The sequence below is a fragment of the Biomphalaria glabrata genome, chromosome 10 (assembly GCF_947242115.1).
Source record: "Biomphalaria glabrata chromosome 10, xgBioGlab47.1, whole genome shotgun sequence".
In the NCBI taxonomy this organism is placed as follows: Eukaryota; Metazoa; Mollusca; class Gastropoda; family Planorbidae; genus Biomphalaria; species Biomphalaria glabrata.
The window spans coordinates 30760951-30780843 of NC_074720.1; the positions used below are offsets into that span (position 1 = coordinate 30760951).

General features: G+C 36.4%; 1 protein-coding gene across 5 annotated transcripts in view; it reads right to left on the reverse strand.

Annotated features, from left to right (window-relative positions):
• Positions 1 to 19893, reverse strand: part of LOC106075228 (uncharacterized) — a 214262-nt gene that overhangs the window by 174044 nt on the left and 20325 nt on the right. For 4 of the 5 annotated variants that reach the window (XM_056043823.1, XM_056043826.1, XM_056043825.1 and 1 more), the window contains exon 2: positions 318 to 443. The exons of the other annotated variant lie outside the window; for it this stretch is intronic. The gene's annotated coding sequence lies outside the window, so the exon portion shown is untranslated. The remainder of the gene's footprint in view (positions 1 to 317; positions 444 to 19893) is intronic. 5 annotated transcript variants of the gene reach the window in all.

Consider the following 19893-nt stretch of genomic DNA (forward strand, 5'->3'; position numbering starts at 1 on the left):
AGGTTCGCCGGTAAGCACAGCTAGCGTTCTTTTTTTTTAATTACACGTTACTAAATGTCTCTCTAAATGTGTGCACACCCTGTCCGCCGACTCCAGACCCACTGTGCTCTTGAGGAATGTAAATTGCATAATCCTAGAAGACAGTGTCAAGTAACCTCAAATTTTCACGTATATAACTTCATAGATTGTAGTCCAAAAGATTATAGTCACCTATATTGTTTTCAAATGTGGGATAGAACTTCTTTTACTGGCTGAGCATGGGCCATTTGAACTGAAATAAATAATTTTAGGCGTGTTAAAATACAATTAGTACTTACCTTAAATATATCCAATAGTTAGTTTACTTATATAAACAGTCTTAATGTTCAGCTCCGGATATCAATATAATGTTATAAAGAACTTTTTACTTTTAAATATGTCAGAGACAAAGGGGGTATTCCAATCTGTGAAAAAAAAGAAAAAGAGATACAATTGTTTAGTTCCAAAAATTATTAAACTTATGTCTGTTAAAGCATTTATCATGTTTCTACATATAATCTCGATCCTTTACGAGTTTCTACGTCAGAGGGTTAGCACGACATATTAAAAATCGATACAAAATATAGGAGTGGAAAAGATCTAATTTAAATTTAAATGAATCAAATTAAAATTAAAGATTAGGGGTAATTTAAAAAAAAAACGAAACGAAGCAGCTTTAATTGCGCACTATGTTTTGAACAAAGAAGATCTTGTTATCTATGCAAAGTTGGAGAAGATGGAACGAAACACGTGACAGTTTGGAAAAAAAGTTTGTACCTTAGAGAGACGAGTCTGAGGGATTCATATCCTTCTAACAGCATTTTTTGTTTAGTTCTGTGTAGTAGGAGAACTAGACTTTAATTGTCTAGCCAATCGTCATTTGTCATTGATTGTTTTTATCCTCCAGGTTTTCTCAGTATTTCAATGCCTTGCATTATAAAATAGCAATTTCGCGAAGTAATAAAAAAAATGTTGATGGTATAGTTTGGAGGTCTTTTGTCTTGGGTGCTTGTGAGGAGGAAAAAATGTGGCCAGAAAAAATATAGTATAAAGGAAATTTGGATTTTTTAAACTCGTAATATTCAAAATAATTTTTTGAAGGAAAATTTGAATTGAGGAGAAAGTGTTAAGACATAAGACAGTATCAACTTCTGAAACTTTTGCTGCAAGTTACATCACAGTCACATTGGGAGTGTTGAAATATGTGTGTTTAAAATTATTTTGAAGATGTTCATCATACATTTTGTTAATATAATTTCCTTTGTTACTATTAATATTAAATAAAATGTTAGCTGTTTTAAACTTTTCATACATGTATTTTTAGATAATACATTGCTAAAAAAGGCCTAAGGAGGGGATGAAAAAAAAACAACACCCAAAATGAGGCAAGAAAATAAAAGAGCCCTAGTGCCCTAGGATAACCTTTATTAAAACGCTAAATGAATAGCACTTATGCTGAGGTACCCTCTAAAATAATTAGTTACTAAACACTAACACTTATGTCATACAAAAGTTTACATTGCCTTAACTATTTAATGTTCACTAATAAGCAATCACTATACATCCAAAAACTGTGACCTTTGAGCTAAAGGATTTTAAGCTCTAGGGCTTTTTTTTTTTCTGTTTGTCTAATGGAAGTAAAATAAAAGGTAAAGTTTCCCTTTCAGACCTTGCAATCTTTAGGGCAGATGATGTAAAGCTGATATGTATCTATGTCCCATGGTTAACGAGGGTGTCATGTGGCCAGCACAACGACCAACCGCCTTTACTTTTCTCCAATGTCAGGTACCTATCAGAGCTGAGTGGACTCAGAGGCGCCCAAAGATTATTACATTGTCTAATGTATTGTCCTTGAAATATATAATGTCACATTTATACTGAGAATAAATATTTTTGACAATAATAAAAACTGTTTTTGGAAACGCAATCTAAATACAAAACAACAACTGTTCGACCAGGTCAGGTACTGTAGCTTATTCTCTTTGCATTCTTTCCTTGATGTTTTCAGTTCTATTTATAAACTTAGCTCAATGTTTCCCCAATCGTTCCTTGTACATATTTATGAAACATTCAAGCTCAAGCCAAGGTTTGGCAAGAACAAAGACAAGATTTTTAAAAAAATACGGGGGTGAGGGGAGAAGGTATAAAGAAGCAAGATCTAGAGAGAAGAAACAGATATTCAGAACAACATACGTTCTATTGATTTCTCTCTTGACATTCTCTATATCGAATAGCCAAAATAAAAAAAAACTGGATGGAAAGGCAGAAGAAGCGGAAGAAAAGAGAAAAAAAAAAAAAAGGAATACAGCCCCTATTCCACGTCCAGCTATTGATTATGTTAGCTCCTGGTTCTACTGGAACTCAACATCTCTTGAGTTTTTATCTTTGGCTTCCAGAAAACACAATTTCTGGTATTAATATAGGTCAGTGACAATAGAAAGAAAGAGGTTAAAAAAAAAGATGCTTGGGTTATAGCTGGGGATTTCATGTGCCCCTGTGTTTTATGGAGCTTGAATTCGTTGGCGATTCTACACGAGGAGTGGGTTGATAAGATGAGATGGTTGAAAGATATGTATATGTATTGTTAGATGATTGTTCTTAGTGGTTACACTGAGTAAATGAAAAATATAAGTTAGCAATGTTAAAATTTACAATACTTATATTATAAAAGTTTAAAATTAAAAGAATTAGCTTAAGCTGTTCTTTTTCATAAATTATTAAGTTATAAACTTTTAACTTTTTTTTTTACCGCATGCTCATAACACCTTCATGTCTTTATGGGAAATAAAACCTTCTGGGTGGGCCCAAAAAACTGCGTTAACAAACTGTCGATAACGGCTCTAACGATTTCCTAGAAATGTGACATTTTATGTATATCGTCAGGAGAAAAACTACTAGCTCGCTGGTCACACTAGGAAAATTATAGTTTGACTATAGTTCAAACTTGTTTAAGTATAGAAACAAATGAATTCAAGTTGGTTATCGAACTAGAAAATATCTTGAACAGACTACGCCTTCGGGTATTTCCACATGTAGGTCTTTTTCATTCAAGAGTTTATGTAAATAATGTTCAGGAATTTATTGTGCACAGTCTTCTAAGTCTAATTGCAAGGGCCTATCATTAGATGCTTAAGTCAATTAGATCTATACATTTGCTTCACAAGGTTTGTTTCTCGGGTAAGGGGAGGGAATTAGGCGGGGGTAAAACAAATCGTCCATTTAAATAAAAAATCTAACATTCATGTACTATTAAAAGGAAAATAATCGCAGTATAAGTGGTATTAAGCAAATAAAAGGGAAGTTTCCCTCTTAGACCTTGAGGTATATGGGGCAGATTTTGTAAAGCTCAGCTATTTTTGTGGCCCACGGTTAACAAGAGTGTAATGTGGCTAGCACAACGACCAACAGCCATTGCCTTTCCCCAACTTATGTCAGGTACCCATTAGAGCTTGGTGGACTCAGAGGCACCTTAAGGATGCCGGAAGTAAAAGTCCCGGTCTTCGTCAGGATTCGAACCCGGTACTCCGGTTCAGAAACCGAGCGCTCTACTGTGTCGCCATGAAGGAGGTATTTTTTTTTTAAAAGATTTGTTTAGGGTTGGGTGGAAGGAGTGGTTATTTAGGAGAACGTTTCCGTGATCGCCTTTTAAAAGCAATTTGTAAAAATTTGCTTGACTTGAATTGGCACTTGAGAGCAAAAGCCTCCTCAGGTTTGAACTGTAGCCACCGGACAGTCAAGTGCTAATGGAAAAAAGAATATTTTATAGTTATCTATCTATCTAAAAAAAAACTAATTCAACTGATACCACCACATTTGTCAAGTACGATTTCTTTCCCTTGCTCAAGATACCAAACAAAATTATTAATTACCACTAGTTGATTAACTAATTGATTATTTTTATTTATTTATTTATTTTATTGAATGTTGTGTTGTCAGGTAAAAGAAATAAGTGTGCAAAATTTCAGCTTAATGTGACATTGGGTGTGGGAGTAATAACGTGTACAAACTTTTTACCATACATACATTGTAAAACTGTAGATAAGTATAGCTAAACTAGTTCTTTCTGATTTGCCATCAATAGCGGATATGTTATTATGCATGAAAAACAAAAATAGTTTCACATACTCGCGTTAAAATGAAACTCAGTTGAATTCGATTGTAAAAACACAAAATATTTCAGTACAAATAAAAGAAAAAAAAACTATGTGGTAAAATTTTTAAAAAGAGAGAAAAAAAAATTGTTTATTTTAGACAAACATGTTAAAACTTTTTTTCCCAGTTTTTTTTATTTTTTTTTTTATTTCCGCTGAACATCCGTTGAAGTATTCGTCCCTGTAAAATGGACACTATTTTATCGACCAGTTCTCCAGCAAAGAAAACACACTCCGGACAAAATCTGCTCGCAGGAGAAAGAGTTGGGAATCCAGCGATAATTGGTAAACATTCGAAGCCATTTGCCAAAGTTTCAAAGAGATTTGCTAAACATTAAAAGGATTACCCAGTAATCCAATGGAATTAGACAGTTCAGAAACACTGGAAGAATGCATGAAAGGGGAGATAAGCACCAATTGTTTTAAAATCGTTAGCTAAAAGATTTCTACGTAATTATATTTTTCATGCATTAAAAAAGCATTATATAAATGAGAATGTCATGCTTTTAATAACAAAATTCAAAAGCAATTAATATTATTTTTGATTTAATATTTAAAAAAAAGAAATATTATTTGGAAACAAGTGATACTTCAAAGGTACAAGACCAGTGTAGAAAATTGATAGCTCAAACAGACCTACCATCATGCTCATTATAAAACATTGTTCATTAGTAAATTAGACACTCGTACAAGATATGCGACACTGTTTCAGCGACTTTGCTTTTTCCCCATATTATGTCAGGTACTTATTAGAACTGGATGGACTCAGAGGTGCCCGAAAGATTTGAACCTTGGACCCTCATGTTCGGAAACCAAGAGCTTTACCACCCCACCACCGCGCCTCCACAATAGTCGAAGCGCATTCTACATTGTCTCATGATCACCCAATCAGAACTCTTTTGAAAGCATCAAAGTGTATCATAAAATACATTACATAGACATCAACAAGGAGACTAAATCAATTTATAAATCATTCAACATTAGCATTTATGTCTTCAATAGAAAGAATCAAAACTCTCCAAAAAAAGTATATTAACCGGCCCAAATAATCTAACTAAAACTAATTTTAAAATTTGGTGACTTGGCACACTGATATTACGCGTCCTGAATTGGTTACATAGGGGTATCCAAAACTTTTGAAATATGTGGGAGGAAGAGAGAGTGATCCTGCTACCGCAACCTCCCCCCTCCATCCCAAGCGGATACGCCTATGTTGTACTGCGTAAAGTCATTATTCTAAAACCATGTTACAATGCAGAAATCATTTCCTCGTCATTTCCTTTCTCTACATGATATCGTCCTGGCCTCTCTCTATTTTTCTAAACTTAATTTTGTATTTTTTTTTTTTATTTCCGTTTCAGGGGAGAGAATAGAGCTGCTGTTTAAAAAAAATCAAGCTGTTTGAAAGGGTTGCTATCTCTTTGCTCAGCATTTCTAAATGCAAGGGAGCCCAGCAACCCACCAACCCAGCAACCCAGCAACCCACCAACCCAGCAACCCAGCAACCCACCAACCCAGCAACCCAGCAACCCAGCAACCCACCAACCCTTCAACCCACCAACCCAGCAACCCACCAACCCTTCAACCCACCAACCCAGCAACCCAGCAACCCACCAACCCAGCAACCCAGCAACCCAGCAACCCACCAACCCAGCGAGATTCCCGCTTGAAAAGGGAAAAGGGGGGGGGGGGAGAAGTACTTTAAATTTCCATAACGCCTAGAAAGAAACAGTAAGCAAGCAAACTTTAAAGTATGCACGACACTAAATCCAAGCAAGAGAAAATTAAAAACTTTTTAAAACCAAAAATTATCTAAGTGTTAATAGTCTGCAATATATAATAGGTATCTAAACATTCAATGGTTTGGCTTCCTTTTGTTTATCTTTTCTTCTATAAAGTAGAAAGCAATGCGTATGTATGTATGTATGTTCGTATGTATGTATGTATGTTCGTATGTTACGAATATAAATCAAAACCGTTTGACCAATCTTGATAAAACTTGGCAGAAATGTTCCTTGGGTACTAACTTAGTATGTTACTAGAATTATAAGACGCACAACATACTCAATAAGAAAACCAAAGCGTATTATGTAATAGTTGTCTGTAGTTGGCAGGCCAGTCCGTTCTTTTATATGGACGGGCCTGCCATTGAAATTGGCTCTAAGACAAAATACAGACAGGAATGGAGAAAGACGGTCGACTAATCTTACAGGCACCCCAACGGTCAAACAGACTAAGGGACAGGTAAAGGTAAATGTCTGTAGCTATTTTAATAAATTTACAAGGTAAAAGTGTACAATATGTAAGACATGTAATTATAAAAAGATATTTTAGAGACATCAAGACAAGAGTTCTGCTAAAATTCTATTCTCAATTCGTTCATGTATCGCCAAAGGCACCGCGGTACGTCTAAACATTGGCCAGACTACAAGTCGTATGCTAAAACATTTAACAAATAAAGGAGAACAGACTTATAGTGTTTCCACAGGCCTCTCCCATCTTCTTATCCCAGAATGCAACAATAAACATTGTTCCTTTACTGTCTTCCTTTGAATCTCCCGAAAATAGCTCCACGCGCAAGCAGAGACGAAGAAAAAGTTTGCATTTAAAAAAAAAAGGAAACGGAACAATACTTGTAGAAGATATGTCGAGACTGGTGACTCAAATAGTTGATATAGTCAATGTTTAGTAGTCTCTAAACTAAATGTGTGTGTATCATAGACTTATATGTACTATATCTAGACTGGACATGGAGACTTTTTAACACTACAAAAAAATGTCGTGAAAATTTTTAAGAAAGTTGGATCAAGGCGTTGTTTTGTAAAGTAGTTTAATTTTTAGATCTAGATCTAGTAAATGAACATCAAAAATAAGAGTACTCTCGTCTCATAATTATTATTTTGCACTTTTTAGATACATAATCTTCTTTATCAAAAGACTGAATGCAACACTAAATTGTGATTTTTTGTGTATTTTTGATAATAGCTTACTAGATCTAGATCTAAAAATAAAATTATATGTTACATAGGTTAGGGTTGAAAAAAAAACTTCTTTGAACTACTTTACAAAACAACGCCTTGATCCAACTTTCTACAAAATGTTCACGATGGATCAGTCGCGGATAAGAATGTATTTCCGGTTTCCAGTCTAGTAGTAGATATATATAAGTCTGTGGGTGTGTATTTATTCCGCGTCTCAAATATTATATGGCGAGATTCTTAGCAATCCCGCAGAGACTTGATGACGCAGAAAGTAGAATCTTCTAGTACTCGACTAATGTAAGACCTCTTCAGACGACAGGTCAGACAGAGACGCGCCATTCATAATGTTACCATTAATGATATATACCAGTTATCTCAATTCTAAACGTAGTCCTTTATTGACGTATTGTCCTTGAGCTGCTGTGAGATCTGGGATACTAAAGAACATACTAGACATTTTAGAATACACAACAGAAGTCAACCCTATGTTCAGTGACAGCCCTTGTGTGTTGGGATGGAAACAGTCTACTTTACAATTCTGTACTTCCCTAATGAATCAAGTATCTACATGTTTAAAATAAATTAAAATATTTGTGTGAATCGTTTTCCTTAAAGTATTCAAACTCCTATTGTATAATTCAAGACGTGCCCTCGAAAGAGAAGATAATTACGTGTATCCACGTGTAACAAAAATAGAGTACGTTAATTAGACTTCAACTCTGCTAAGCAATTGTTTTGTTTTTTGTTTCGCTTTGGTCTGATTCAGACCCTAAACCTAGTCACTTATATAGAAGAAGAGCTTATTAGAATGAGTCCGACCGTGTGGTATTTAAAGAAATGTGCCTTTATCTTTATGTCTTTCTGAATGTTTGATTAAATTATTATTTTTAGCGGCCCCCAAAAGGGGAAAAGACGCTATTAGTTTTGTGTGACCTGTCCATCCGTCTTTCCGTCCGTCCGTCCCGTTTAGATCTCGTAAACTAGAAAAGATAGTGAAAATCCGACATCACAATATTTTAGACCATTCAAAGTTCTGATGCAACGGCTACTTTTTTCTTTTCTGAAAGCGAAAAATTTAATTTCTTAAATCCCTTATGCAAACAGTTTTTTCATTAAAATACACCACTTTTACAACTATTCACTATTAATAGTAAGAAACACTTGAGGCTCTTTATTAGGGGGAGCCATAATTGTGTATATTTTTAACACATTTGTGTGAACGGCTGTATATTTTTTGTCAAAATTTTTTTATTATATTTGTATTGTTAAGTTATGTAAGTTCTGTTATAATAAGTACTATATTTACACAAACAAAATGTTTACTATTTTTTTAAAGAGAAAATTCTATTTAGTATGCATATACGTCAGACATAATTTAAAACAACAATTAATAAGTAGTTTTTCATATTATCACGTGAACCGCAAGCTACTCCCATAGGGTTGCGGTACACCCAACCATAGAAAAAAAAATATTTTTTTTACGAAAATGTTTTAATTTTGAGGAATAAGAGATTGGCCCTTTACAAAACAATTAGATCAATTAAATATTCATTATAACTTAAAAGGCACCAGTTAAGCCAGGTTCACATCTAACTTCACATTCACTTTCACCTATCCTTTGGTCTGCTGGACCGCTGGGGCACCACACGAGATCTGTTAACCTTTTTTTCTCCATTATTTTCATCAACAGATGACCTTTACATCATCTGCACCATAGATCACAAGGTCTGTAAGGGGAACTTTACTTGGATTTCAATAGTAGTGTTTACTCACGTGTAAAATGATAATGTAAAACTTGATCGTCTGCTTAATTGTTCAGGTTCAAGGACATAAAGAGATAAAAAGACGGAGTTGTAAATTTAAACAAACAAAAAACAACTAAAAGTAACTCAAACTCTAGATAGGACAGCAAGGGTTAATGAGACTTTTCAATTCAAACACAGTCACTATTTTATGATAGCACTCGTGCAAGCAGGTCGACCCCCCCTCTCCCCCCCCCCAGCATCTTCTTTAAAAATATTTTGCTTCATACAAAGTCCATGGTGTCCAGAGCAGCGTATTATTTTTTTTTAATTCCATTTCATTTCTGCTTAGAATTCTTTGACCATAACTTTACGCGCTCTAAACAGTATCGGCTACCTAATCCAAACCTGTTGAGTTGAATTAATGGATTCTTCGGTGGTTTTAAAGTTCTTTACAACTCTTTCCAGTGGACAAGCCACACAACAGTATTACCATCAGGCCTCTATGTACTATCTATAAATATACTTCATGGATAGGTCGCCGGAATGAACATAGTCACATCAGGGTTGTATGTACTACCTATAAATATACTTTATAGATAGGTCGCCGGAATGAACATAGTCACATCAGGGTTGTATGTACTACCTATAAATATACTTCATGAATAGGTCGCCGGACTGAACATATTAAGTTCCGGACTTCGTATTGATCAGAAGCCAGATATGACGCCTCCACCTTATCCTCTTACTGGCGCCCAGCTTTGGTCATCAGGCCAAGGACGAGTGTGTGTGTGTGTGTGAGGCTTACCTTTAACAAGCGTCTTACGAGATTAAAACACTACAGACTGGACCATTTAGCTCACCACCCTCGGCAGCCCCCCTCCTCTCAGTAATAACATCGATCCACAAAACCACATTACATTGGGATGAGTTTCAGTTGTTGTTGGTTGTTGTTTTTTTCACCCTCCGAGTACCCCATAAGGGAGCGCTAACACTATAGCAAATGACGTCATCATTACATGTTTAGGTCTAAAATTAGAAAAGTTAATGACGTTGCAGGCGTTGTACTTGCTTCAGTATAGTCATTATCTACCGAGTCGAAACTCGTTAAAAGGAAAAAAAAACTACATAATTTTAATACCCTTGTTATTATTTATTTCTATAATTACTATTCCTCTTATCAGCTTGCAAACTCTTCATGGGTTCAATACACAACGAAAAATAAAACATGTACACAGATCTCAAAATCGACTTTAACGATAAACTTTCAGGAACATTTTTGCACCTTCATCTAAGTCTGGTTGTAAAAGCGTATCACCAAACTAGAATCTTTTATTCCGGATATCTAGATCCTGTGTACTGTATCACCAAACTAGAACCTTTTATTCCGGATATCTAGATCCTGTGTACTGTATCACCAAACTAGAATCTTTTATTCCGGATATCTAGATCCTGTGTACTGTATCACCAAACTAGAATCTTTTATTCCGGATATCTAGATCCTGTGTACTGTATCACCAAACTAGAATCTTTTATTCCGGATATCTAGATCCTGTGTACTGTATCACCAAACTAGAACCTTATATTCCGGATATCTAGATCCTGTGTACTGTATCACCAAACTAGAACCTTTTATTCCGGATATCTAGATCCTGTGTACTGTATCACCAAACTAGAACCTTTTATTCCGGATATCTAGATCCTGTGTACTGTATCACCAAACTAGAATCTTTTATTCCGGATATCTAGATCCTGTGTACTGTATCACCAAACTAGAACCTTTTATTCCGGATATCTAGATCCTGTGTACTGTATCACCAAACTAGAATCTTTTATTCCGAATATCTAGATCCTGTGTACTGTATCACCAAACTAGAATCTTTTATTCCGGATATCTAGATCCTGTGTACTGTATCACCAAACTAGAATCTTTTATTCCGGATATCTAGATCCTGTGTACTGTATCACCAAACTAGAACCTTATATTCCGGATATCTAGATCCTGTGTACTGTATCACCAAACTAGAACCTTTTATTCCGGATATCTAGATCCTGTGTACTGTATCACCAAACTAGAACCTTTTATTCCGGATATCTAGATCCTGTGTACTGTATCACCAAACTAGAACCTTTTATTCCGGATATCTAGATCCTGTGTACTGTATCACCAAACTAGAACCTTTTATTCCGGATATCTAGATCCTGTGCACTGTATCACCAAACTAGAACCTTTTATTCCGGATATCCAGATCCTGTGTACTGTATCACCAAACTAGAACCTTTTATTCCGGATATCTAGATCCTGTGTACTGTATCACCAAACTAGAACCTTTTATTCCGGATATCTAGATCCTGTGTACTGTATCACCAAACTAGAACCTTTTATTCCGGATATCTAGATCCTGTGTACTGTATCACCAAACTAGAACCTTTTATTCCGGATATCTAGATCCTGTGTACTGTATCACCAAACTAGAACCTTTTATTCCGGATATCTAGATCCTGTGTACTGTATCACCAAACTAGAACCTTTTATCCCGGATATCTAGATCCTGTGTACTGTATCACCAAACTAGAACCTTTTATTCCGGATATCTAGATCCTGTGTACTGTATCACCAAACTAGAACCTTTTATTCCGGATATCTAGATCCTGTGTACTGTATCACCAAACTAGAACCTTTTATTCCGGATATCTAGATCCTGTGTACTGTATCACCAAACTAGAATCGTATATATACACTGAGTAAACATGCACTTTACCAAGATTTGTTTACGGGGGGGGGGGGATAAATCTAGGCGGGGTAACAAAAAAAAAATTTATATCTGTCATTCATTAGTTATCAATCGCAAAGTAATTCAAAATTTTGTGAGGGCAAGTGGAGCACATCTATGTATGTTAAATTTTGTGAGGGCAAGACGGGCAGTTGTAATACATGAACAGTCACATTTCTAGGAAAATCATTTGAGACATTTTCTTGATACCGTCCACTCAGTTTGAGTCAGTTTCCAGTTTTTATTCTTAAACCCATAAAAAGTTTACAATCTAATAGAAAAATTTTTTAAATATGTACTTTTGAATGGAATATAATGACACTGCTTGGTCTAAATGAGCTCTCAAGCCAGTCATTTCAAGTTGCATATTGCATAGCTTATATCAACTCACTCTATTTTTCTGTCTTTTTGTCTGTCAGGTAAAAAGTGTGTGCACGTTATTTCTCTCACACCCATTCTCGGATCAAGCTGAAACTTCGCACAATTATTAAGATTATTATTATTAGGCAAGACACGAATCACTATAAAAAAATGTAACCAATTAGATAATTAATTAATAAGCGACAATGGAAACTAATATTTTATTATGGATACATTTGTTGGGTTTAGTCCCCTTAAATAATTGTTAACGCTATTTCTGCACACATTCTCCCACCAAGCTCATACTTTAAACAATTATTTATTGTTTCTAACGAAAATGAGTCAATAAACAAAAATACTCAATTAGTCAATTTAATTATTGGTAATTAATTATTTTGTTTGATACCGATTAATGGAAATAACTTGTTCATTATTGGTGGATATAGTTTTAAGGACGTGGCTCTTGCCCTTTGGATAAGTTTTTTTTTTTAAGGATTTATTTGTATTTTGCTTATTTTGTTCTGAAGTAAATTCATCTCTTCCTCCAAGACTGTGTCTTGAAACTTCTAGTTTAATATAATAATAATGAAATTGATACAATCGGAGATTTTTTTTTAAATGATCAATGACATTATACTGGAGAAGAGATTTGACATTTCTCAGGAAATTGTGACAGACGCTAAGAGATTAAAAAAAAAAAGTGGATCCAGGTTATTGGAAGGAAACACGAGATATTAATTATTTTGTTCATTTAATATTCTAAATTACTTTAGAACCCGCATTTTCATTTTTATTTTCTGGGATAATATCTTATTACACGAAAAAAAAAAACACAGAGAGAGAGAGAGAGAGAGAGAGAGATGCGCGTGTAAACATGCACTAACCATTTAACGGCGTAGAGACAAATATAGGGCTAAGTAAGAGTGGGGACGGTAACACAAATGTACTTGGTCGTTGATTTCACGTTTCATTTAGATTGTTTCGTTATAAGTCAGAAAGACAGTTTCAATAGCGACCCCTGATTAAAAGTGATTTTAAGGTAACGCAAAGTCAAGCGTTGACAGAAAAGCGCAGTCAGAAGTCTATTCTCGGAGTCCAGCAGTCTATTCTCGGAGTCCAGCAGTCTATTCTCGGAGTCCAGTAGTCTATTCTCGGAGTCCAGCAGTCTATTCTCGGAGTCCAGTAGTCTATTCTCGGAGTCCAGCAGTCTATTCTCGGAGTTCAGTAGTCTATTCTCGGAGTGCAGTAGTCTATTCTCGGAGTCCAGTAGTCTATTCTCGGAGTCCAGTAGTCTATTCTCGGAGTCCAGCAGTCTATTCTCGGAGTCCAGTAGTCTATTCTCGGAGTCCAGCAGTCTATTCTCGGAGTTCAGTAGTCTATTCTCGGAGTGCAGTAGTCTATTCTCGGAGTCCAGTAGTCTATTCTCGGAGTCCAGTAGTCTATTCTCGGAGTCCAGTAGTCTATTCTCGGAGTCCAGCAGTCTATTCTCGGAGTCCAGTAGTCTATTCTCGGAGTCCAGCAGTCTATTCTCGGAGTTCAGTAGTCTATTCTCGGAGTGCAGTAGTCTATTCTCGGAGTCCAGTAGTCTATTCTCGGAGTCCAGTAGTCTATTCTCGGAGTCCAGTAGTCTATTCTCGGAGTCCAGTAATCTATTCTCGGAGTCCAGCAGTCTATTCTCGGAGTCCAGCAGTCTATTCTCGGAGTCCAGTAGTCTATCCTTTGAACGTGGCTTGAAGGAAATAATTTACGTCAGAGCTTTAGAAAAAAAAAAAGTAAAGATTCCAATTTGGAAGTATTCTATAGGTCTAGATCTTTATTTTAGCCTTGACCTTCTTACGTAACAATAGCACATCTTATGAGCCTACAGTTTCTTATGTAACAATAAAACATCTCATGAGCCTTGAGTTTGGGGTAGATACTAAGGACCAAGGGAGGAGAACTGTGGTACCAGTGAATGTCTGCAAATCATGCGTCTAGTGGTGCAAAACATCGCAGTCAAGTGTCTCCCATCAAGCGCTTCAAATGTTGCAGCTACCCTTTGCTTAATCTTCGCTTCTTGACATCGGGAAAGCCCATGATGTTTACATAGAACAAGCTACGTCACAAGGAGAGATGGCATGAGCCAGACTTTATCTATTGGTCAATCCATTTTTACAATTCTTATAGTCAGGCTGACCATTCATCGGCAAAAACATCAAAAACCTGAATGGATACGTTTCTCTAAAACAGGTTCAGTGATTTTCCTATAAATTTCGGAACCAATCAATCTCCTCTCCTTGGAAATTCTCAACCACTCCTTTTATGGCATGGAATTTCAAACAGTATCATGCCGCCATGATATTGTGATGCAAACATTCAACCAATGAAAGAATAATGGTTTGGTATTTGAAATGGCCTTGCACGCGTTATTAATAGCGAAATCATAACCATCGCCGGCATAACCATTGCCGGTGGTCTATTTAGACTGTGTCACTCGACTGCATTTGGTGTAAGGAGTGGTAGACCTTATCGGCCTGCGCGAGCCAATTATGACTTTAAAAATAGGGCGGGATTATTTTCTTTTTCTTTAGATAGATCGTCTGCAGTTTATATGGTATTATAATAGTTCCATGTGAATTTCAACCTAAACAAATGAAATGTGATTTTGGTCTATGTAGGTCAAGCGACATGCGCACAGATCGCGAGACTTATAGGTCACGCGGGCGGAAGTCTTACGTAGTTAGCGGGCCATGCTCCATGTCAACGCGCATCTCATGCGTTTGGGTAACGCCATGTTCGCTGCTTTTGTTTGACCGAGAAAGATGTGGGATTTCCGACAGCGCGCAGAGATGTGATCGGAATTAATGTGGGCCAGGTTTCAATGTCACGCGTCCGCTTGGCTGACGGATTGGCAATTACTGGACAGGGGTCAATGGGAGAGGCAGCCAGTGGCCGGAATTCCAAATGAGCTGAAATACAATCTATGCAGATGAAAAGCAGTCACAGATTTAGAGAGATAGATGTAGGATAAAAAAGGGAGGTAATATGGACGTTAGGAGGGGAGGAGATACGCGTAATTTAATACGCAGAGATCAAGGGAGTGAATACAATACAGAACTCTGTATATGAGGATTGCTAATTGTAGACTAACCAAAGAACAATAAATAAATAAAAATCCAACAGCTCGTGGATTGAGTAGTTTATTGAAGTAGAATACAGTTAAAATAATTAGGTACATCTCTCGTACTGTCTGCTCAATACTTTTTTTTATCTCTTACTTTTTTGCTCTCTCTTTCTCTCTCTCTCTCTCTGTCTGTCTCTTATTCTCTCTCTGCCTCTCTCTTTTTCACGCTGCCCCTAATGTATTGTACCTCGTACATCAATACATTCCCATCGTGCTGCACCAATAAACCGGATGTCAATAAAGGTGTCAAACTGATGGGGGGAAACGCTTGCAGTACGTTAGAAACTCTTTTACACCAAAAGTCACTTTTTCAAGTGGGGAGGGGAGAGCTTAAAGTGTTCAGTAGGAGGAGCAAATGCTGCCGAATTGTTTTTTTCAGAGCACTCACAAATCTACTATATAAAATTCTTGGCTGATAATCTTTCATTCTTCCACTTACAGTGGACAAGAAAATAGGAAAATTTAACCAATTACGTTTCATGTACATAGAACAAATAATTCATTATTACGATCAAAACCACAGCGGTTAACGCTAACAAGAACGATGCCAATATGTTTTTAAAGTCGACATTTAAATGTATGAAGTGTAAAATTATATCCCCTTCTGCGTTAAGCACTTATTATAGTTAGTTCCCCTTGCAGACCTTGTGATCTATAGGGCAGATGATGTTAAGGTCATTTGTTTCTTTAGCCGACGGTTAACGAGCAGGGTGTCATGTGGCCAGCACAACAACCAAACGCCTTTACTTTCCCCAACTAAAGTTAGGTACCCATTAGAGTCGGGTGGACTCAGGGGCACCCTATAAATCACGAAATTCAAAATCACAGTGTTAACCGAGATTCGAACCCAGGATCTCATGTTCGGAAGCGAAACGCTAAACCACTCAGCCACCGCGCACCAGCACTTATGAACTCTTTCAACAACACCTCTCTTCAAGCCAAAACATTAAGTATTAAATAGAAGTAGGATTAAAAGACCTAAAGACCTTCACCTTAAAGCATAAATAAGTTTTATTATGAAGCTTATATTTTATTTGTGAACAGTATATTATGTAGACACGTCGTCTTCCAGACCATAGAAGCAGCACCACTGGAAACAGTTCTCATCGATTGCAATTACCATAACGTCTGGAGACTACCAATGGTTGACTGACCCATCATATGAAGCGAGGAGCTGGACTGCTGCGCAATGATAGATTTGCGAAGTAATGGATGGTAAGCTATAACATTAACTAGTGATATAGGTAGTTTCACTGATAGTGAAGACACCCAACTAGCCATCTTATGTACATTCAGCTCACCTTGTCTGTTTTGGTGTGTGTTTACTCAAGCTACACACATGCAAACTAAATAGCCTTAATCTATTCCACAGCTGCTAGGTGCTAATCCAAGTTTCCTCTCTTTTTTTTTATGATTGTAGTTTTTGACTTGTGTCTATCTGAAAAATTCTTAGACTCTGTGTCACTGTTTATTTAATCTATGCCACACTATCTTTTCATCTTTTTTTTACCTTTCTATGTCTCGCTCTCTTCCTCTTTCTTTCTCACTCTCTCTCTCTTTCCTTCTCTCTATCATTCTCTCTTTCTCTTTCTTTCCCGCCCTCTCTCTTTTTCTCTTACTCTCTCTCTCTCTCTCTCTCTCTCTCTCTTACTCCCCCCCCCCCTCCGTTACTCTCTCTCACTTTCTCACTCTCTTTTTCCTTCTCACTCTCGCTCTTTATTTCTCTCTTTCTCTCACTCTCACTATCTCTTAGACTCTGTGTCACTGTTTATTTTCTCTTTGCCTTCCTATCTTTTTATTTTTTTTTTTGTCATTCTTTCTCTCACTATTTCTCTCTCTCTCTCTTTCTCTCTCGCTCTCTCTCTCTTTCTCTCACTCTCTCACTCTCTCTCTCAAACACACTTTCTCTCTTGTGATATCCTTGAGTGCTATTAACTTTGTACTTTTTTCTTCTGTCGCGCTCTCTCTTTGTTTATCTGTTTCTCTCCCTTTTTCTCTTACCTAATATATATATATATATTAGACATATTACATAAAGCTAAAATAATGTGTGTCCTACTAGCACTAAGAGGTTCATGGTGCCAAGACTTGCACATCACGTCCCATTGTTATGTCTCCATTGCCCATCGGTCTTCTAAGAATTGAGTTTATCTGATAAGTTCCCAACATTTCTAGCAATAGCCTCCGGTCTTCATCAAATTTATCAACAGTCGCAACACCTGAACTTTATAAAAAAAATCGTTGTAATAAACAATGGTTGGGTTTATAAACCAAGACACGTCATCACCGGAATATTTCCAGCTGTTATATTTGTAAAAAAAAAAAAAAAAAAAAAACTCTCTTTGTGGGTATTTATTTAAGTCCATACTACATCTAGACAGATCACTAATATACTTATAAAGCTAGAGATATATCAAATTAAGGCCTTTGCTATTAGTTGTGGTCATTAACCGAAACTATTCTCCTAAATGTAAATATTATTCTGTTTAGTTTCTTGTGGTCAATTATAAAGATATTTATTACAATACTGGATCTAATTTCGTTGAGACAGTAAATAACATATTTAGTAAAATATATCGATAATAGGTCTATTTAACAAGATACTGTAAAGTTTATTTAGTTAGAGATTATAGTTTATTTAGTTATATATGTTATCTAAAACAGTCGATAAAATGTCAAATAGCTATTTAAAGTCAATGATGAATCTCTTTCTCTCTTTCTCTCTTTCTGTCTCCCATGCTCTCCCTGATGGCTAGAGCATATCTAGGCTTTGAATGGATAACTCTGTGAAGACATTTAGAGACAAATGATCAAGTATGATTAGGTGAAGTCGTGAAAGAGTCAACACTGATACCCCCATCGACAAAAAGAAATAGTTCATGAAATAAATACTTTAATTGGAAATTAAGGGGGAAAGACGCTATTAGTTTTGTGTGGTAAGTCCGTCCGTCCGTCCCGTTAAGATCTCGTAAACTAGAAAAGATAGTGAAAATCCGACATCATAATATTTTAGACCATTTAGAGTTCTGTCTATTTATGATTGGTGAATGAGGTCCATTATCTTTACTTTTTGTTACTTGTTAAAAGTACACAGCTTTAATAGAATGCGATTCTTAATGAGTAATCGAAACGCACTAGGAAACTGTGAGCAAATGTGGGTTTCGACGGTTTCGGAGATGTCTTCATGGACAAGCCACTGGTATTTCGTATAGAGTTTTATGTGTAGAGATTTGTGATGTTCTTCTTTGCTATGGCACATCTCGTCAGCTCACTAACAGTTCATAGAAACACAATTTTATTTTCTGTGTTTTTTTTATAAATGGATGACTTTTAACGAACGTTACTCTGCTTGTTATCCTCACTCTCCGACTTCCGGTCGGAAAAAAATAACATTACTAATAAACTAATATGACTAATAAAGACACGCATACCCACACAATAAACAAGACCTGGGCTTAACTTTTTTGAGAAAGGAAAAAAAAGCCGGAGTGGCTAAAAGGTTTTGTAATTGGCTTAGTTTGACAAGCCCTCTTCTGATATGGAACTATGAGAAATAATCGATCAGTCAAGGGATTGGAATTAATGACAGCAGCTCAAAAAGCAGAATACATCTTCTAGTTTCTCGTTAAAACTTGATGGCGTTATGTATTCAAGTGCACTTTCCAGGATTCTGAGACCTCGGCGTAAAAATTTCACTTTTTTAAAAAAAAAGTAGTAAGCTAATTGGTTAAAAGTAGTGAGCTTATCAGTAACAGTAATCGACTTAGCTGGATAATTAGTGGGCATAGAGGTAAAATAGTGGGCTTATCGTTAAAAGAAGTGGGCTAAGGACTTAGCGGTAAAAGTAGTGGGCTTAGCGGTAAAAGTAGTGGGCTTAGCGGTAAAAGTAGTGGGCTTAGCGGTAGAAGTAATGGGCTTAGCGCTAGAAGTAGTGGGCTTAGCGGTAGAAGTAGTGGGCTTAGCGGTAGAAGTAGTGGGCTTAGCGGTAGAAGTAGTGGGCTTAGTGGTAGAAGTAGTGGGCTTAGCGGTAGAAGTAGTGGGCTTAGCGGTAGAAGTAGTGGACTTAGCGGTAGAAGTAGTGGACTTAGCGGTAGAAGTAGTTAGTTTAGCACTAAAAGTACTGGGTATAACGGTAAAAGGAGTGGGCTTTGTGGTTAAAGGATTGAACTTAGTGTAGGAATCGTTTGTGTGCATGTAATTTAAACGTATAGAAGTAACATCTGCCACGCCAATGACTCTGCTGGTAATATTGTGGTTTAACAGGCTTATATGTGTTCGTGGCATTCATTGGCTGATACAATAGATATAACTTTAAGTTCGTGGCATTCATTGGCTGATACAATAGACATAACTTTCAGTTCGTGGCATTCATTGGCTGATACAATAGACATAACTTTCAGTTCGTGGCATTCATTGGCTGATACAATAGATATAACTTTAAGTTCGTGGCATTCATTGGCTGATACAATAGACATAACTTTCAGTTCGTGGCATTCATTGGCTGATACAATAGACATAACTTTAAGTTCGTGGCATTCATTGGCTGATACAATAGACATAACTTTCAGTTCGTGGCATTCATTGGCTGATACAATAGATATAACTTTAAGTTCGTGGCATTCATTGGCTGATACAATAGACATAACTTTCAGTTCGTGGCATTCATTGGCTGATACAATAGACATAACTTTCAGTTCGTGGCAT